This window comes from Nomascus leucogenys, chromosome 18 (genome assembly GCF_006542625.1).
Source record: "Nomascus leucogenys isolate Asia chromosome 18, Asia_NLE_v1, whole genome shotgun sequence".
Lineage (NCBI taxonomy): Eukaryota > Metazoa > Chordata > Mammalia > Primates > Hylobatidae > Nomascus > Nomascus leucogenys.
Genome location: NC_044398.1, coordinates 29,525,576 through 29,544,026, shown reverse-complemented (window position 1 = coordinate 29,544,026; position 18,451 = coordinate 29,525,576). Strand labels below are relative to the sequence as shown.

The window sequence follows — 18,451 nt, the reverse complement described above, 5'->3', positions numbered from 1 at the left end:
CTCCTTTCCTCTTCCCTCCCCTTCCCTCCCCTCCAGCCTCCCCCTCCCCCTCCCCAACTTCGATCCCGCCCCATCCCCTTCCCCTTCCCTCCCCCAACCCTAAGCCACCCCACTTCTGTCCTGGCCGCCTCAGGGCACCCTGAGAGGACGTCATGCGAGTGAAGTGACTGCTCTTTTGGCTCCTCCTGCTGTTTCCCAACCATCAATCCAGCCATGTGAGTAGATGCTGGACCCGCGGGGTTTCTTCCTTTTCCTTGGGCTGTGTCACGCGGCGTGAAATTACACAGCTCACCCACGCAATCCCAGCATTTTGGGGGAACCGAGAGGGGCAGATCGCTTGAGTTTGGGAGTTTGAGACCAGCCTCAGCATCATAGAGAAACCCCGTCTCTAACAGAAATTCAAAAAAAAAAAAAAAATTAGGCGGACCTGGTGGCACGTGCCTGTAGTCCCAGCTAGTGGAGAGGCTGAGGTGTGAGAATCACTTGGGCCCAGGAGGTGGAGATTGCAGTGGGCCAAGATCGCCCTACTGCACTCCGGCCTGGGTGACAGTGAGACCTTTGTCTCAAACAAAACAAAACAAAAGTGAAATGTAATTTGAGTTTTATGTCATCTGGTTTGATGACTTTTTAGGAACTTCTGGGTCATCCGTGTCTTCTGCTCTTGGGAGCTGCCTCCAGGGAGTCTGTGTCCAATCAGTGTATGGGAGCCCAAGAAGCTCATCAGATGAAAGAATAAAGGGCTGCTCCCTGCTGGGATGTTTGCAATGCAGGAGTCACTAGGAGTGACATGACCAGGATTTGAATGAGGACTGTATTGTCCTTTGTTTTGTAAAATGTGTCTTGTGCAGATCATTGATTTACCCAAACCAGAAAGGGTCTTAAAGTGCTTATGATTGTCCAAATATAAAGAAATGACAGGTTTCTACTTCAAAAGTTTTCACCCTCACATTATAAAACCTCTCCACTACACTTAGGAGAAGGCACTTTATGGAGATAAGAATATTTGTTCTGACTGGCATGCACCAGATTCTTAGGAAGGGATTGGAAAGTCTAGCGATGGGGAGCAACCACTGCATCGAGGCAGAATCACCCCACATGAATCCCTCCAATCAAAGAATCTATTGTTTCTTCTGAGGCTATGAAGGAGGAAATGTGTTGAGAATCTTTGTTGGAATTGTTTCCCTTTTACATGGCTGCATTTTCATAGATCAGTTAAACTCTCTTTCCCTACTTCACCTTTGAAGACTTGGATACATTTTCCTCATTGCATTTTCTACTTTCACCCTTGCTCATGGCCATCGACTGTCAGAACCAAAGCTTTTACTGGCCCCATTGGACCTAAGCTAGGTAGGAGCCCACTACTGATAACCTATAACCAGATAGTTGTCAGGTGTGACAAGAGTGCCCAAGAGGGGGATGAGTTCCTGGTCAATGACAAGACGGCCTTTATCCTTCTTGTGCATTTGATCCACATCTTTAACCATTGTGCCCAGAGCTCCTACTCCCTTTCAGACAGAGGCTCCTCAGGGACAGTGCATCCCTCCCAGGAGCCCAGGCTGTACTCACCTCCACTGTGAGGCTGAAGACAAAAGTGCTACAGAGGTCAAAGGCTGCTTTCTAGAGAGATTTTATTTGCACAAAACTGAGTCTTGATGTGTGGATTGGTCTGAATTAATTTTGAATTTATTTTCTCCCCCAATACTTGTAAATCTAGTGCTTGTAAAATAGTATGTGTGCCTTTTGTGGTGGTGGCCATACATTCCAGAACATTTATATTGTTTTCCATGCAGATTTCCAAGGTTGCTACTGATTGCTTTAGGTGCAATGTTCTAAAATGTGAAGGTGAACTCTTGTTACTGGTTATTTGGTGGGTTTTTTTTTTTTTGGGCAGGGGGGATGGAGTCTTGCTCTGTCACCAGGCTGGAGTTCAGTGGAGCCATCTCGGCTCACTGCAACTTCTGCTTCCCAGGTTCAAGTGATTCTCCTGCCTCAGCTTCCCTAGTAGCTGGGACTACAGGCATGTGCCATCATGCTCAGCTAATTTTTGTATTTTTAGTACAGACGGGGTTTCACCACGTTGGCCAGGATGGTCTCGATCTATTGACCTCGTGATCCTCCCGCCTCGGCCTCCCAAAGTGCTGGGATTACAGGCATGAGCTACTGTGCCCGGCCAGTGTTGTATTTTTAACTAAATTCAATTCTCACAGTTTTAATCATAATTCCAAAAAGACTTTGTTATGCAAATTCTTTTTGGCTTTGAAAATCTGACATGACGTGCGCTGTGTCAGCAGCAAAGTGAACACTGATTTTAGAAACTTGGGCTAAACAACCGTCTGTGATTATTTTTGTTGGAATATAACCCAGGTATTATTATTATAGAAGCTGTCCACTCTCAGTTTTGCATAGATGTAAACATATCTTTATGTCATATTTTCATCTATAACTTTAAGACTTTTTTCTTATATTTTTCTCATTCTTCCATCACACAGTGTGGACATATTTTTTTATATATTACAAATAATGTAACACAAATTTCTAAATATTTATTTATTTATTGTTTGAAGACAGAGTTTCCTCTTGTTGCCCAGGCTGGAGTGCAGCCGAGAGGTCTTGGCTCACCACGACCTGTGCCTCCTGGGTTCAAGCGATTCTTCTGCCTCAGCCTCCTCAGCCTCCCAATTAGCTGGGATTACAGGCACCTGCCACCATACCCAGAGAATTTTTGTTTTAGTAGAGATGGGGTTTCTCCATATTGGCCAGGCTGGTCACAAACTCTTGACCTCAGGTAATTTACCCACCTCAGCCTCCCAAAGTGCTGAGATTACAGGCATGAGCCACCGCACCCACCCTCCACCTTGGTTATCTTTAGGCACTAAAATTTGATACTTATTTCTGAATGAAGTCATCTCTTAATTGTATTTTTTTTACTTATATTCTTTAAATGGCAAAGATTCATGTAATTCAAGAGAGAAGTGGGATCCAGAGAGATTCCTTTATCATGTGATACGTGATAAATACATTCAATGTTATATTTCAATTTAAAAAATAAGTAAATGACTTTAAAGATAATTACTTTATACCTAGTTTGTCCAACCCATGGTTGACAGAGTGTATTCAACCCAGGACAGCTTTTCTGAATGCAGCCCAACACAAATTTGTAAACTTTCTTAAAACATTCTGAGATTTTTTTGTGATTTTTTTTTCTCATCAGCTATTGTTAGTGTATTTTATGTGTGGCACAAGACAATTCTCCTTCTTCTAATATAGCCCAGGGAAGCCAAAAGATTGGACATTCCTGCTTCAGACCAAGAAAAAAGAAAACCCACATTTGCATGCCTAAATACACTACCATCCATGCAAGAAACATGAGACTGGAAACTTCCAACTTTTCCTGAAGCAGTGGAATCCCTTGGGGATAGCTGAGGGGTGTGGTTACTTCTTGGAGGAGATTAAGGGTTTCTAAGGATGATTCTTTGTAACTGAAATATTGTAAATGTCATTGAGCCTTCTCATTATGTCGACTGTTATTATTCCATATCGTCAATTTTCTGCCTGAGCATTTTCATCCTGGGCCTGACTTTTCTGGAATTCCTTGGATGCTTATTATTATTGTTGCATCCCTGGGAATTTCTACACTTGCCATTTTCTTCTGGAAAACTAGCCTCAGTGTGAGTATACTAACTTCCCCTAGAGGTGGACTTGTAATCATAAACAAGAAATTATTTAAAACAATTTGTGGTTCTGGACTTCATTATGAATATTGGGTTTTATTTAAAAAATCAGGAAAATGATTTATTAGCATAAGAATTATGAAAAATCTGCCATTTAAATTATGGCAGATTTTTTTAAATTTTTAAAATTTTTAATTAAACCTATTTAATTAAAAAATTAAATAGGTTTGTGTTTGTTTAATAGACTGTCAACAGAGCTTTCGGTCAAAAATACGTTTTTTTAACCCCTCTGCTCTTTATCAAAAACTGAAGTATAAAGTTTCAGCACTTAAATAAGAAATTCTTTCTAAACTTTTCTGCTTTATAGTTCTATTGTATGGGTGGAAGGAAAGCTTCCACTCTCTAAAGGTTCACTGCAGAAATGTACTAACAACAGACAGCTTAAAAGGAGAAGGAAAATATAAAACCTTATTAACAGGCATAAACACGGGAGCCAGCCAAAAAACGAGACTGCAAGACGGGCCAGATGACTGATGCTTAACGAGCACCCTCTTCTCAGGGAAAAGGGAGATGGAGATGTAGGCAGGGCAGCAAATGATTTTTAGGGGAAATGAAAGAGCCCAAGGAACAAACAGTTGGCCTGAGACAAAGTTCCTCTGAGACCGTGAGGAAGAGGCGACAAACTGCAGGAAGGTGAAGGGCAGAACTGCACTGTGTCTCATGATGCAGAGAAAGCCCCAGAGAATCTCTTGGAACTGCCCTCCAAAGAATCAATGAAAAGTGTGTCTGGGTGGGGTAATGAGTGGTCATTTTGAATGGCAACATTCAAAGTACATGTTCTCGGTTGCCACTGGAGAGGGATCAGTATGTCAAAAGTCTGTACTGGGTAAGAATGTGGCTGCTAAATTGTGCCATAATTTGGCTTTTGAGCATTTTTGTCCATTGAGTAAATCGAGCTCTACGTTTTCTCTTGCTGTTCATGACAGTAAAAGTTTGGGTATCTAGGGGCTTAAACATCTTCTGAACAATGATCCAAGAAAAAAGTGCTAATACCACAATGCTTTTTTATCCTCAGGGGAAGAGGGAGTATGTTTTATTTTCACAACCTAGATAATTACACATCATTTGGCACTGCCCTTCAAGATGCATAAAAAACAGAAAATATATGAGTTCTGAAGATATCTAGGCACATTGAACAGTCTTTACCCAACTTAGTCCTGAAGGGAGAATTTTTGATGTGAACTGGGGGAAATTTTTTAATGTACAACTTTTTAAATATTCCATTAAGAAAAGTTCAGTTGAGCTGTTTGACTTGAACCAGTTTGCACCTTCTCATCTTTCTCCTTGTTATCTACTCCTCTATCCCATTATCTCACAAGCCGGGGCATCATGGGTGCTACGAAACCTTCATGCCTCACGGTGTTTCTTTGCTTCTCATTTCTTCACGTGTTTCACATTTCTCCTAGCTGCAAACTGGGCCAGCTGCTTTCCCCATAAAATCTAGCAGTAGCTGTGGGGCACATGTGGTCGCTCTTTCATCTTTTTAGATCACCCATTGCTTCTATCGAACTCCTAGTGTGTGTTCTTTTTCCTCTATCCTATGTGAAGAAATCAGAAGAAAAACATTCTATAAAGAACTTTAAAGATGTTATTTCATTGAATACATCAGGAATTTCAGAGGTATATGATGCACATCTGCAACAGGATTTGCATTGCATATTAGCCAAGAAGAGAACAAATATTTCATGTCTTAGAAGATTCAACTCATATGCTGTCTATATGGAATTCTTTATGGCAATTCAGTCATTACTGAGAATGTTTTGTGTTAGGTTCCAACCAGCTTCAGTGAAGCTGGTGTCAGGGAAGGGAAAGTGGGCTCTGCGTAGAGCGTGGATAGAAAAAAGATGCTCCGCAGAAGATCAGGAAGGAGCAGGGGGTGAAATGTTACACATTCTTGAACTCAGAGAACTGAAGGTAGTTGCTTTCTTTTCAACCTGTGAAACATTTTAACCTGTGGTAAAATATGTATAACGTGATAATTACCATCTTAACCTTGTTGAAATGTACAGTTCAGTTGTGTGAAATGTATTCACATCATTGTTCAATTAGTTTCCTAGATGTCTTTTCTCAAGTCTATCTTAAAGTCATGAAATGTCAGTGGCAGATCCACGGATTTACAGGGGAAAGCCTGGAGGTCCAACAGCCATAGCCGGGAAGGTATGCTATCTGTCGGAGTCCCCATAGTGTGGAAATGAGTTTGCCCTTTTAAGGGAAAGAACAGCTTCTGGCCCTCAGGTTTCTCCCCTTCTCCTCTCTACACCCTAATCAAGGGCTCAGGTCCACTTGTATGCACACAAATAGAAGGATTTTATCCTTTCCAGGAATTAAAATGGACCTAAAATACTTCTCTACATCATGGAGATCTACAGAAGCTAAAGTGCAAGCTGAAATCCAAAAGGTGGCGATGAAGGTCAACAGTCATTGCGAAATCTCTGGGCAAGGAAAGACTGCCGAGGAAGAGTAAGATGTTCACTGACACAACTACTGTTGTATGAACCATGTGCCAACCAAAGCAGACAACTGCAATGTCCCTGAGAATATTTTCCACAATATTTGTGGCAAATTCAGTGGGTGCAAAACTGAGCTTGTCTTTCCTGCTTGATTAATCTGCATATTTCTTTTCCCTTCCTACATTCTTGATTGTAATGTTTTAGGGGGAAGCGGAGGTCCAGGTACTGGCATTGTTAAATTCAATGCTTGGGTCACCTCTGGATTCATTTTCACAGTTTTTTAGCTTTTGGTCATATGACATTGTATTTTTCCTGCCACATGACTAGTCTTTTTGGCTAAATGTAAGACACTCGTTAAAAATATTTAGCAATGAATTGAGGCCTACTAGCACGTTATCTTGCTGCAGAAAAGATCGGTGTCTATTTCTGGGGAATGGGCAGGGGTCCTAGCACACCTAGACACCCTCCATACCATCAGCAATTGAGGTTATCAGTGAGGTTCAGTCCCTACAAAAGTCAGGGTATTTCCTGTCCACCTCTATTCCTGGCATGTGACTCTTCTGGGTCCCAACCAAAACCAGCGGACCTCAGTAGGGGTCACCTTCACTAGCAGACCCTCAGTCTACTTGTTTTCCATCTAATCCTCCACATGGTGCAAAAGCTGCTCTGCTTCTTTGCATCTCAGTTAGTCCCTTCTGCAATTCAGTGATGAAACTCAGGGAAATGAGCCCCATATGTGAGGCTGACCTTCGTCCTGGGTTTCCTTCTTCTCCATCTTGGCCTCATGTCTCTTTACTGCCATGTTAGCAATTTGATGCTTTCAGTCATGGGTTTTAGATTCTGCCCCATGTCCCCATTGCTCTCATGGGAGATCAGAAGCTTCACATGCACTCATGTTTACTCCAGAGCAGAATGCTTCCTTAGCTTCCCTCCAGATTCAGGTTTTGTGTTTCTAGTTCCCAAGTGCACAGCAGGAGTAGTGATGTCCTCACTGGCTTCTCATTTGCATTAAACTGTGAGCTTCTTTAGGGTGGGGACAGGACCCTGCTCCCATTGCATCTTCTGTACCTCACAAGACACTCCTTGCTTCCGGCCACTCCAGACAGCTTGTGCTGAAGGGTGCCCTGGGTGGTCAGAAACAAGTGCATGAACTTTCTCTTTGAAGTGTTTTTGCCCCCGTTTCCTAGAGTTCTTGGCATTTTACACGTCTTTCATATGAAATCAAGTACCTAGTGAGATTTTTAGAATCAGAACCATGAATCAAGTAGTGTGAGGGCAACACAGCAAACCCACCTTTTCAGGCCATTTCCTTTTCTGCCCTCACTCTCTGTGAACCAAACTTTGTTAAAGTCACTCGACACCAGAGGATGGTTTGCAGTTGTCACCTACTTTCAGGACATAACACCCTGACTAAAGAGCCATTCGATCATTTCCAATTCAGTAGATGCACCCAGCACTCAGATTGGCCTTTTCTCTCAACCAGGATCTTTAAAGTCGATGAGAAGAGTTCCAGTCCTGAATCATGGACATGTGCAGTAGTGAACCGCAGGGCTAATGACAGCATGTCCTGGATAGATCTCTCTGAGGCTGATTGTCTGGGTTCTGGCATCAGCCTCTGACAGAGAATCAGGTCCCCCTGTGGGAAGAGTCAGATGAGGAGTGATCCCCTGCTCCGTCCTTATGGGTTTAGTTGTGATGAGCTGGTGAGGTCTGGTTTTCCACACTGAACTAAAATGAGCTTTTGCTGTGTCTGGCGCAAGACTGACCCCAGAAGCACACATAGAGCATCTCATAGAAGTTTTTAATAGTTCATATTTACTAAAAAGTAGGAATACAGAGCGATGAAGATGAGCTAGAAACGACAGGTGACTTGCCAGCAGGCCAGAGTGTGCTTTTTCTTTGTCCCTCCATGGAAGGTGTTAATTCTCCTTCCAGTTGTGAGGATCAGTTGGTTCATTTATGGGAAGGTTGTCAGGGTACCTTTGAATCACGGCCTTCAGATGCTGGAAGGAATCCTACATGGGCCAGTGGATCATGTGCATGCATTTCTCTCCCTTCTCGACTCAGGAAGCTGAGAATGAAAGAACGTGAGTGAGCAGAAAAGGAGAGGCGGCTGTCAGAGGTGGAAGAAACCATGAAATTGGCTCTAGAAAAAATATCCATCTGCAGGTGGGTTCAGAAACCGACACCAGCCTCTTGGGAAAGCCCTGCTGGAGTGTTTTGTTTTAAATCTTTGTACGATGTTTAGGCCCAGTTAACACAGAAATGGAAACAAATGGTCAGAAGAGATACCTAGAGAGAGAGAGAATTCACACAAGAGAACACAAGTACCTTAAGATTTACTAGTGTTCAAAACATGCGAAGTAGCTAAACATCTCCTGACTGCAATGCCAGCCAGACTGTGTGGAAACTCGGTTCATACCAGCCGTTCTAGGGGTGGTGTGAGTTGTCACCATCCTTAGGAAAGCGTGCTGTTGTAGGCTCAACCCATCCTTCAAAAGGACTGTGCCTGTTTATAAGCTCGGCTGTTTCTGCCCTGTGAAATATGGCAAGGATATTGATTCCAGGAGAATAGAGCTTTATGATAAAAGATGCCCAGTGAAGGATGAATTATGGACATACTGAAAATGGGTAAGGAAATTGTCAACTCAGAACCCAGCAGGCATTAAGTAAAAGAGGGGGAAGCATTACAGCAACAGTTTTGATCCTACTGTACTTTTATAGCCATGTGAAATACATTTTCTATGTATAGATAGATTGTGTAAGGGTACAATTGTGAGGACAACAGAAACATGGCAGATTATTTAAAATCATACTAAAGATGATGCTTTGTCTGATGAAAGTGATTCTAAACCATAGAAAAACGATTCAAAACAGACAAGAGCTGCGGCAGTAGGTAGAGGACTCCTACAGATGAGAGGTAAGGAGCCTTCCTACCTGCAGTTGCAGGATCCTTAAGCGCTCATCAAGATGATGCCACTGCCCCTAGAATCTCTCAACATACACTTTCTCATGTGTTGCCTTTTTCACATCGCCCCTTCTGCTGCAAGAAAGGCCCTCAACAACTGGGTAAGTTTGTTCTTTTTCCCTTGCTTTTCGGCCAAGTCAGGACATGGATGTATTTTTCTCCTCATAGGTCTGTGCTCAAGCCTTGCAGAGGGAGATGGCAGAGAGGAAGGCTGCCTGCAGGCGGCACAGGTAGGTAATTGTGATAGATAAATTTTAAGGATGTTTTTCTTTTAAGATGAAGCTTTGACTGTCTAGTAAAGAAAATAGTGTTTTAATTCTTCTACAAGTCAACTCTTTCTCTGTCTTCAAGACAGGAAATGATGGAAAAGCAGGGAGTGCTGGACAGACACATGAGTCAGGAGGCAGCCCAGGGACAGCCAGGGCTAGAGAACCCTTTCTGGAGAGGTAGGAGCTCACTGTGAAGGCACCCGCTTAACTTCTGCTCCACAATCCACGCACCCTGCTTCTCCTTTCTGGGGTGAGGGCTTGGGTTGGGTAATTGTTATGTTTCCTGGAAACAGTTCCAAGCACTTACTAAAGAGAACAGTTATCCCGCTGGGTGGCAGGACCCTGTTTTTCTCACGTGCCACAGCTGAATGACTCTTAGCTGGTCCCCTGTGAATAGCGGAGCTCAGGCCCTTCCACTGACTGTGGACATAGTTCCACCCTGATGTTTTGGTTACTTTTAACTATGGGGATGAGCCTAGAAGGCAAATGGGTCAGCTCCCCTTCCAACCTTGGGTCAGTGGGAAGGCTTTATTTTTTCTTATTATTTGAGAAAATAACACTAATAGCATTTTAGAATGGGAGCCATAAGTACTGATGAGAGCAGAAATTTTCTGGCTATGTCTTCGTGGATCAATATTTCTTTTTTTCTTAAAGAATCAGAAGACATAGCCAGAAAACAGAGAAGACAAAGGTAAATGCTGGGGTCATTTTCCCTCTGCCTAGTTCAGGACACTTTTGTCTTTTCCTACAGTGCCCTCTCCTGGCCTGTCCTCTGCTCTCTGGGTTCTGTGGTGCCTTTTCTATCTGGACTTTTTTGAAAGCAAAGTCTTCGCCATGAGCTTTCAGGCTTCTCCATTTCCAGCTGGTCATCTTTCGTGGCACCTCCAAAAGCCATAAATGCTTAAGGGCCAAGGGCTGCAGGACTGTCACTGTTCTGTTTCCAGAAATAACATGAGAGCATGCCATTGAACTCCACTGTGGTAGGTCTTATGGCCCAGTAGACCCTGACCAATCCCTTTTACTCAAGATGGTGTGGGGTCCCCTTTCCAAAATATGTGGGGTTTCCTTTTTTTTTTTTTTTTTTTTGCTGTGATTTTCTTTTCTGCTATAAGGTAAGTGATTAACCTTCAGAATATCTGCTGTAATCCCAGAAGTGAAAACTCATTGATCCAACATTAATATGCGCTTTGTACAATTTTGAATGTTCTTTGGCAAAGTCAATTCCATAATTCATCACAGTCCCATCTCTGTTGTTAACTGTGTTGAGCAAAAACGGCCCCACCCTCACCCAGTGTTGCCCTTGATCTAACATTCTAAGTGTCAGAGGTTCCATATTTTAATAGAAAATGTTCCCTGGCTGTGAGGTAGTGGAGAGTGAATGTCACTCATTACCTACAGGGACAATTCCCAATGAAGGCCTTAAATGATGCTCAGCTAAGCTGGTTCTCATGTGGCCTCTGTGTCTTCGACAGCTGCTGAATCCTCTGATCACACATGATGGGACTTGTACACTTGAAATCAAATGTATTTTTAAAACTTCTGTTGTTGAGAATTCCCACCTCATTTTTCCATGGACAAAATTATTCTTTATGTCATAGTGCACTTAAAATTTGGTATTACCTAGAAGTTAAATAAATATGATAACCGTGCCAAACTGATATCTCTGTGTAAGATTATTCCATCAGAAAACCCTCTCCCAGTTCCCCTGCAGCTCTTCAGGAATCCCCATATCCCCAGAGCTCTTTGTGCTCATGGATGGTGCCTCCAAAGTAAGGAAGACCCTTTGTCAAGAAGGGAAGCAGAAGGGGGATGAGAGGGTGTTGCATGCAGAACTGGAATCGACTTCCACTCTGCTTCTTGCAAGCTGTGTGATGCTAGGTGAAATTTCTCCTTCCTCTGGAGCCTCTATTTTCTTAGATTTGGAGCAGGGTGCTCACACTGACCTTGCAGATTTCTGAGAATCAGAGACAGCACATGAAAAGCCTGGAGGCCATTCTCTTAAGAGTAGCTGCAACTCATGTGTGGACAATGGGCTTTTCATGCTTCTCTTTCTCTCTGTTTATCTGATGCAAGGAACATGCTCCGGTGATGATGGTGAGGGAGGAATTAGGATATACATAGACACCCCTGTGTCAGAAACATGCTTCTTTATTACTGGGTTATGACTCTGTCTTCCTAGGGACAGGCCCCCAGCCTGCCTACATTTGCAGACAAAGTGGCGTGTGAGGATAGCAGTTTGTCCCCACAACTTTTCTTCACTCCCCTGCCATCGGCAGGACTCAATTGAAGAGAGACTTTATGGCATCGATGCTGCCATTTTGAAACCTGGAGGAGGGAAAGGTGCAAGGGGCTGTCACCTGCGGCATAAGGTGCAGCTTGTGTTGGTTTTGGTGTTTTTGTCCATCATATTCATATATTTCAAGATATTTTCTCCTCCTGACTTGCAGGTCAATGTGGCTGCAGGGAAGCCTCATCCTTTCTCAGAATGGCCCTACTTGCCCGATCTCATGGCTGGCCCTTCAGGACTATTGATGGGCTGCCAGCCGCCTCCTCTACCTGGGTGTTGTCTGAGAACTCAAACACTCCCTCCATCTGAAGGCTTTCTGGGACCTCAACAAACTCCTCCACTGGAGTGTCCTCTGGGAACTCAAGCACCTCCTGCACTAGGGAGTGCCCTGAAAACTCAACCACCTCCTCCACTCGATTGTTCTCCAAGGCCTCATCCATCTCCTGCAGCTGTCAGTCCTCCCAGGCCTCATCCACCTGCAGCTGTCAGTCCTCCAGGACCTCATCCGTCTGCAGCTGTCAGTCCTCCTGGACATCATCCACCTCCTGCAGCTGTCAGTCCTCTGGGACCTCATCCACCTGCAGCTGTCTGTCCTCCAGGACCTCATCCGTCTGCAGCTGTCAGTCCTCCTGGACATCATCCACCTCCTGCAGCTGTCAGTCCTCTGGGACCTCATCCACCTGCAGCTGTCAGTCCTCTGGGACCTCATCCACCTCCTGCAGCTGTCAGTCATCCCGGACCTCATCCACCTGCAGCTGTCAGTCCTCTGGGACCTCATCCACCTGCAGCTGTCAGTCCTCTGGGACCTCATCCACCTGCAGCTGTCAGTCCTCTGGGACCTCATCCACCTGCAGCTGTCAGTCCTCTGGGACCTCATCCACCTGCAGCTGTCAGTCCTCTGGGACCTCATCCACCTGCAGCTGTCAGACCTCCCGGACATCATCCACCTCCTGCAGCTCTTTGTCCTCCCGGACCTTATCCATCTTCTGCATGTTTCTGTCCTCTGGGACCTCATCCATCTTTTGTAGCTGCCTTTCCTCTGGGACATCATTCACCTTTTTGTTCTGTGAGGCCTCTGGGACCTCCGACTACGTCTCCACTCAGTAACCTCTGGATCCTCAGCCACCCCTTCTACCTGGATGGCCTCTGGCCCCTCAACAACCACCTTCACGTGAATCTCCTCGGCTACTTCAATAATCTCCACTTGTGGTCCCTGGGACTTCAGCCACCTCCTCCACCAGGGTCTCCTCTAGTACATCTGCCACCTCCTCCACTTGGCTGGCCTCTGCTGTCTGAACCGACTCCTCCAGGACCTCAACCAGCTCCTCTACCCATTGTGGCCTGTAAGACCTCGACCACCACCTCCACATGTACCACTTGGTATGTTTATCTGAACAGTATGAACTGAGTTGCAAAATGGATTCATCTTTCCTTTTTTGAATGAATAGAAATGTCACAGATTGTACTGCAGGGCTTTGCAATACAAGGGTAGCACTGGCTGAGGATGTGGTCACTTTGCTCAAGTTTCTGAGAGTACAAGTCAGTTGCATTATTTCCTCATTATGACCTTGGCAGCAGGTATCTTCTGCAGATGAGGAAAGAGTTTTTTTTTAAATTTTATTTTGGTGGGGGACAGAGTCTCACTCTGTCACCCAGGCTGGGGTGCAGGGGTGCACTCCTGGCTCACTGCAACCTCCGCCTCCCGAGTGGCTGGGACTACAGGTGTACAACACCATGCTTGGCTAATTTTTTTTGTTTTACTTTTTGTAGAGACCATGTTTCACCACGTTGCTCAGGCTGGCCTCAAGCTCCTGGAGCCATGCCATCTGCCCACTTTGGCCTCCCAAAGTGCCAAGATTACAAGTGTGAGCCACTGCGCCCAGCCAGAGATTGTTTATAGAAGCTAGAAATACAAGCTTTGCAGGCTTGTGTGGAACCTGGGCCATATGGCCAGCTCTGTGAGGGATGAGACCCATCCCTGACTGGCAGGGCATCCTGTGTCCTGCAGCAGACAGACCCACACTGAAGGGCACAGAGCTTCTGACCGCCCCAATGGAAGCACAAGTGAAGGGACAGGGTGCAGAAGGAGGAGACAATCTCCTGAGAGTGAACAGGAGGCTGTGGAAGAGAAAGCTGAAGAGGGGAGGTGTCACATGGGGGGTTGTTGAACTCAGGTGGCGCTGGAAGGCTGCTCCTAGCCAGGCAAGCAGTGTGAGCAGGAGTGTGGAGGCTGCATGAGGGGCCACACAGAGCCGCCATGGGAGCTCAGATAGCACAGTGTGCACAGGGAATTCTCCCCAGCACTTCCTTGTTGCCCTACAGCCTTTAGTCCATTATCAGCAGGAAGGTGATTTCTTTCCCTGGGTGTGTGAAGGCTCTGGATCAGGGTGAATGAATGCCTAGAGGTCTGAAAATTTTAACTTGGTTCTGTCAGGGGAACCTGTCTCCCTGAGTTTTTATGGCCAAAGGAGACTAACAATGAGGATGGGTCTGGTTCAGTGGAGCTGCGGCTTTGGCCTTCAGAATGAGGCCAACTCTGGCCAGAAACTCAAGGCCAATCCTGAGCTGCTCTGGCCTCCTCTGATCCCCAGCACCCTCTCCTTCCCACCCACGACTCTCAGCTTTGCATCTCCCAACCTTGGCATGCAAAGTGCTTCCCCTTCCCTGTGTCTTTGCTGCCTAAGCCCAGACACCAACTCTCAGTAGAGCTCAGAGCCCCAGCTTTCTCAAAAATGAGCTGGGAATGATGTGATTATGAGGTCATGGTGAGGACAGGGAGACCACGCTCATAAGGAAAATATCTTGCAAAATAGCTGGTAGGTGGTAGAGCCTCACCCCTCCCGCTGGTTAAATGAAAATATTTCCACTCAGAAGATCAGCAAAAGATGTTCGTTGAAGTTCATTTAATAAACCTTAGGGTGTAACCATTCAGGCTCTGGGATTTCCAGTTTCTCTTTCAAAAGATAAGGGAAAGCCCCTGTCTCCAAGATTAGAATTCAGATCCTTACGAGATGAAGAGATCCTAAAAATGCACACACAGTTAAACTCTGAGATTTATATCTGCGATCTGTGGATAATTATTCTCCATGACATACAGACACAGATGTGGCCACACACAGAAGTATTCAGCAGGGGCACAGACATTTCATAGAAGACAAAATGTATATTGGGCAAAAGAAGGTCACCTGGAAATAAACCGAAATCTTTTTACCTTACAAGATAATCTTGAAATTTGAAGAGTCGCCTGGGCCATGATATCTTGGAAAAGTCTCCATCATATTTGATGCTCCATGCCCCGTGCTCCCTCCTCTCTCTCTCATTTCCAGTGTTTCCCTTAATAAACATTTGCAGTCCTATCTTTCTGGGTGTCCGTTTCCTGGAGGACCAGTTCACACCCCAGGGTATACCAGGTGTGACTCCTCATACACTATTCAAACTCAGGCAGATACTTCCTTGCTGGACACAGAAGCAGGGTTACCCTTTGGGTAGTGTTGACTGGGAAGGGCCCGAGGGGGAATTCTGGGGTGGGGGAATATCCTGTATCCAGCCATGGGTGGAGGTTGTACTCACTCATTCTAGAAAGAGTCACTGTGTTCCTTCCTAGTGACTGCCAGTGGTGCCTTGTGAGCAGATAGACAGGAATACATCCCCATGAGGTGGCCAACTTCTGACAGGGAATAGAAGGGCCCAGCAGTGGCTGGGGAGCCCGTGAGGAGCCTCGCAGAGACTCAGGGTTTGTCAGAGCCCATTCCCCACTGAGCCAGCTGCCCCCAGTAGCACCAACTCCAGGCGGCTCTAAGGGAAGTTGAGCTGGGTGTAGACATTTCTTCTGAAGTCCTGTGCCCCCACCATCTTCCTGTAATTTTTAAATTGTGTGATAGGCAGAGATCGGTGGTGAGAGGCTCACTGAGCCGGACTGGAGAGGAGTAAAGAACGCAGGGGTGAGGTCAGTCAGAGGACGGGACAGGCAGAGAGAAGATGAAAGAGAAGGGATGAGAGAGGGAGGGGAAGGACAAAGAGAAGGAGAAAGACAAGGAGGATAGAGAGGGGTTGAAACAGTGAGAGAAAGACAGAAGGGAGAGGGAGAGAAGGTGGAGGGTGAGGGGAGGGAGAGAGAGAGAGAGAGATGGAGATGGGAGGATGGAGTCATGGAGAGAAGTTGATTTGGGCCCAGGGGGAGAAAAGGGAAGATGGAAGAGACAAAGACAGAAGGACCCACAGTGAGAATCAAGAGAGCTGGAGGGAGGGAGATGAGCAGAGAGCTGGCTACTGATCCACACACCGAGAGAAAGGCAGAGAGTAAAAGAGAAGAGAGGAATGAAGACAGAGGAAACGAGAGATGGAGAGGACTGAGACAAGGAGAGGGGCCTGGAGAGAATCACAGAGAAACAGCACAATAGAGGAAGGGAAAGAGTTGTTGAAGACAGGGTCACAGAAAGAAAGGAAGGACAAAGAGGGAGGCAGAGAGAAGCAGAGAAAGAGAAAGCAGGGAACAAAGCGGTGAGCCTGCAAGAGGTGGAGGGGGGCACAGGAGCCAGGAGGAGTTCTTGCACTCCAAGGCCGTGACCTCCTTGGGGCCTTGAAAGCCCATCACATGGGGACACGCAGGCCTCCCTTGTGGCTGGGTTGCTATGTGGAGCCTCTGGGTCTGTCCCTGAAGCAGGGACTTCCAGGGGAAAGGGCTGCCCTGTCTCAGGTTTGCCTCCTCTGTGGGGTGGGGACACCGAGCAGCCTCCCTGGCTGCCCTGGTCCCTGCTGCATTTCCCATCCTGGCCAGCTAGGTGGCCGTCAAGTCCCATACGTGGGAACCAGGCTGAGACCCCTTGTCCAGCCTCATCTGTTCTCACCTGGCTCCAGATTCCAGCCACAGCTCTGGCAAACAGTCCACGCATGCTGGCTGTCACCAGATCCACTCATTCCTGGTGGACTGCTGCCCTATTCCCACAGGACAGCCCTCAACCAATAGAGACAGGAACGTGGAGTTAAATGCTTCTCCCATTTTCACTGAGAGAGAGACATGCACAATCTGATGCACTTTCTTTCCTTCTTTCTTTTTTTCCTTAAGACAGTGTCTCGCTCTGTCACCCAGGCTGGAGTGCAGGGGCACAATCTGGGCTCACTGCCACCTCCACCTCCCGGGTTCAAGCAATTCTCCTACCTCAGCCTCCCGAGTAACTGGGATTACAGGCACTGGTTACCACGCCCAGCTAATTTTTGTATTTTTAGTAGAGACAGGGTTTCACCATATTGGTCAGGCTGGTCTCAGACTCCTGACCTCGGGCGATCTGCCTGCCTCAGCCTCCCAAGGTGCTGGAATTACAGGCATGAGCCACTGCGCCTGGCCGTGATGCACTTTCTAGATGCTGTCTTAGAGATCACACTGGGTTAAGCCTCAATTGCCTTCAATGTGGTCATCTCTACAGTATACCCTTAGCTTTTTTCTCCTCCTTTACTTTCCCAGACCCTCACTCTGTTCCCTGGATTCACTTTTCGAAATAATCCTCCTGCTGCAAAGTCCTGGGTACACGCCCTCCTTTCAGTATTGGAAGGGGGGCCCAGGCTAAGACCATGAGGCCCCACTGTGGGCACCCACAGCCCCATTCCTCCCTCTATTCCCACCACAGTCACATCCTCCTGTCCCTCAGCGCTTCCTCGCCTTTCCCTCCAGCCCACCGTGAGATCCCAGGGGCGGAGCAGCCCCTTCTCTGCCCTAGTGCAGGGCTTGGCCTGAGCACACGGTCAGTCTGTACTGGGGTGAAGTGGTGAATGAGTGAGTGGTTGAGTGATAATGCATCATCAGATCTGTCTTCTGCACATGTCTCTATCTCCACCCAGAACCAGTTTTCTCATCCACAAATGGGCATATGAGGCTGGGTGCTCCTAAACCCTGCAAAATTCAGAGCTGGCACAGTTGGGGACTGACCTTCCTTGACCTCACCTCATTTTCTGTATCTATAAAATGGGGTACCTTTCTCTAAGAGTGAAGAGGAGGCCTGGCATAGGGAAAGAAACTCTCAGCTCAAACACCCAGATCATCCATCTTGCTCTCAAATACCTAATACAGGGGACCATGTTTTCTGCTATGATTGGTATTGGAGCTGGTACCATTTATTAAAGGCAATTCAGTTATAAAGCTTCAATTATTAAAACAGTGTAGTAAACATGTATGTATGGACAGACAGATAAATAGAAGAGCAAGTCCAGATGTAGACAGAAATCCATACAGAAATAGAGAATGGGACAAAGGAAGCATCTCAATGCAGGGTGTTCAGACACCTGGCCAATCATCTGAAAACTGAAAGAATAAAAATCGCCGGGCGCGATGACTCATGCCTGTAATCCCAGAACTTTGGGAGGCCAAGGTGGGCAGATCACCTGAGGTCAGGAGTTTGAGGCCAGCATGGCCAACAGGGTGGAACCCCATCTCTATTAAAAACACAAAAATTAAGCAGTGTGTGGTGGCGGGTGCCTGTAATGCCAGCTGCTCGGGAGGCTGAGTCGGAAGAATCACTTGAATCCGGGAGGCATAGGTTGCAGTGAGCCAAGATCACGTCACTGCACTACATACAGCTTGGGTGACAAGAGTTTCACTCTGTCTCAAATAAATAAATTAAATAAATAAATAAATAAATAAATAAATATAAAATTTAGTCCTTTTCTCAAAGTAGACAGTGATATAAATTCAAAATGCATTATGATTTAATACTTAAAGAAAAATCATGATTTCATGAGGATGTACATCTGTC

General features: G+C 46.0%; 1 pseudogene; it reads left to right on the top strand.

The window, feature by feature from the left end:
* Positions 1–9,151: 9,151 nt before the first annotated feature.
* On the top strand, positions 9,152–13,099 carry LOC100588549 (annotated as a pseudogene).
* Positions 13,100–18,451: the final 5,352 nt, after the last annotated feature.